The following is a 2,973-nucleotide window of genomic DNA, read 5'->3' as shown; positions in this document are numbered from 1 at the left end:
TTTAAATTGATGGTGCGTGATCTGTCAGAGTTTTAGAATCCCTGGCCTTACTCATTACTCAAGGCACATTGATGAATAGACTAAGTTTAGACTAAAAAAATTAGGAGATATGGTCCCTATAATGCAGTAACTCACCTATTGCTTCCCCAGAGAAATTACAGTTAAGAGTATATTCTTTGTAAAATATGTTGCATATTGTCCATTTAAAATGTTTATACAGTAAAAGCTGTGCTATCCGGTATCTTACAAGCTGGCATGCTCCACTAACTGGTATGCCGGCTTGTAAGATAAAGTGAAACTGGAAGTGCCCACTGTAGCACTTTCGGTTTCTCTGAGCCCCCATGGCATGCGACAAAGCAGCCTGCACTGCCAAGCCCCCACAGGCTGTGTGGGGCCATGCAGGGCTTGCCTCCCTGTCGGGCGGCGATGCAACAGGAGGGTGCAGATACAGCAAGAGAAGTGGCAGCTGGGGTCACTCAATTAACTGGCATATTTTGTTATCCAGCATCCCCCAAACCTGGGGGATGCTGGATAACAGAGCTTTTACTGTATATATATAATCTTCAAGGAAAACTTAGCAATGCATAATGTCCGATGTCTTCACTAATAAATATAGTTAATGTGATGAGACTCTTCCCCAAGTACAAGCATAAATCTCACTTCTCCTCCCCCGTGTCTCTACCCACCTATGCCACAATCATATTAGTCTCTACAAAAAGACTTTAAAACTTCCTGTGTTAGGCTCTGATCCTGCAAGCTGTTTCCCAGATGGATTCCTCCACTAATATCACACCCATTATAGCTTGTGTGGGTGTATGGTTCTGCCTCTATGGAATAAAACACTAGATTAGAGTTCAGTCACTCTGAAGAGGGTATACCAAAACAAAGAAAGAAAAATAAAGTTTCATACAAATCCTGTAATATTAAACCCTTTTTATTCTAATTGTGATAAGCCATCCTACCAATGTTAGAATGGAAACAAAAGCACAGTGGCCACAGCAGACTGAAGGGAAAAAATGAAATCAGAAGTTATATTTTCAATGGGCCAAAATGACTCTAATAGGTACCTAAAAGGATATAGGCCTGAAACGTAGTCTACTTTAATTTCTGAAAAAAATGGTAACAGACCTCCTTTGCAACACACCATAAACTTAGTCTGATGACTAAGAGTATGAATGGTTATTTATTTCTGGATTTAGGTCTCTAAGGCTACAGACAGTCAAAACACCTGAGGCTGAATCGATTCAGTCTTTGCAGGTTAGTCTAAATGTGAGAGAAAGAAGGAGCCATCGTACTCCAAAGCACATGGGCTAAACAAAGGCTCAGCGACCCCAGGTCCGCAGCCCCAAGCAGCAGAAATCTCCCTTACCCAGGTGTTTTGGGAGGGGAGGGGCAGAGAACTCCCATGCTGGTATAAAGCAGGAAAGGAGGAGAAGCACAGTACTGGAAGGAGGAGGAGGAGGAGAAGCAGCGCGCCGACACACACTGCAGGGAACTGTGAAAGCGATGTGGAGAGCTGATAGGAGACTCTTGCAGAAAGTAAGCCCCAAAGAGGGGAATCAGAGCCCAGACTACTGACCTGGCAGGGCATGGAATGGTTTGTTTACAAGCCAGGAGCTGGCGGAGCCTGGCAGAGAGAATTGTACCGTAATAGAGGGACACTATAGATATGGCAGCACCGTATAGCATGTAAAGGTGGCACAAGCCAAAAAGATGGTGTCACAGATGGACTTAATGTGCTAAAAAGGAATTGAGGCATCCTCAACAACAGGCTAAGACAGAGAGAGAGAGCCACCAAACAGGGACTGACCTCTCGAAGGCCAATTTGTTTTGATCTTGGCTACAAATAGCAGGAACAATAACACAGGCCAGGAAAGCCTTACTTGTTTTCTCATTTTTCCTGTCTTTTGTTGTTTGTTTTGATTGGAACTGAAGACACATGGCAAGACCAACTGGCTGGTCAGAACCTGGTGGAATGGGCAAGGGTGTAGGGGTGGCAGAGCCCTCAGGAATGTAGGACCTCTGCAGGACGATGGTGAGACTACTAATAGGACTACACATACAGGTAATGAACCAACTCCTTTAATATTAAGTCATGGCAGAAAAACATGGGCGTGTAGACCCCCATTAGAAACGGTAACACCTTAGTCAATCAGCAGGCGGTGTCGTACAGGTCTGCAAGTGATTGCAGTACATGACACTAAACTGCGGAGATTAAACTAAGAAACAACTGGACATACATTCACTTTTGATTCAGGAAGTGCAACCTGCAGTGGCTTAGTCCAGAAGCCAGAGGACACTAGAACACAGATCTTTGGCATGTAGCCAGCATAGGCTGTGTGTTCACTTCCTCTTACTGATGCCCTTGAAGTCTCTGGGATTTTCAGTCCAGAATCACAACAGCAGGAAGTTGTAGGGTTATTCATCACTTCCTGCTTGCAGGTGTCTTTGGGATTAGTAATCTACACTTATGGCCAGCCATAAGTTTTTAGCAGGGCAGGGCAGCTCTGTACTTGGGGGAAGGGAAGATAATCCCCTGCCCTGACCCCAACCCCCAGCCCCCAGCCTCCAGCCTCCAGCTGGGGTTTGTACTTACTTCCCTTCACTCCCCCCCAACTCCTCTTTGCTGGAGCAGAAAGCACATCCCAGTGCAGCCCAGGACTTGACAGCAAGCTGGGATACTGGGGGACTGTGATTTAAGTTGAACCAGGAAGGGGTCAGGGACAGGAGGTTTCATAAACCAGTTTGACCCAAATCAGTTAAATCGTATACTACATTCAATCAGGTTTATCTTAAACTAGTTTAAACCATTTTCAAACTGGTTTAAATTAACTTCTTTTCTGTTAAAGGTTTAAACCTGTTTCTGATGTCTTAAACTGCTTTACATAGTTTCATAGTTTCATAGTTTCTAGGGTCGGAAGGGACCTGAGCAGATCATCTAGTCCGACCCCCTGCCATGGCAGGAAAGAATAC

Source organism: Crocodylus porosus, unplaced genomic scaffold, assembly GCF_001723895.1.
Source record: "Crocodylus porosus isolate Cpor-Errol unplaced genomic scaffold, CroPor_comp1, whole genome shotgun sequence".
In the NCBI taxonomy this organism is placed as follows: Eukaryota; Metazoa; Chordata; order Crocodylia; family Crocodylidae; genus Crocodylus; species Crocodylus porosus.
The sequence above is the reverse complement of the archived record's forward strand: the minus strand, read 5'-3'. Positions refer to the sequence as shown.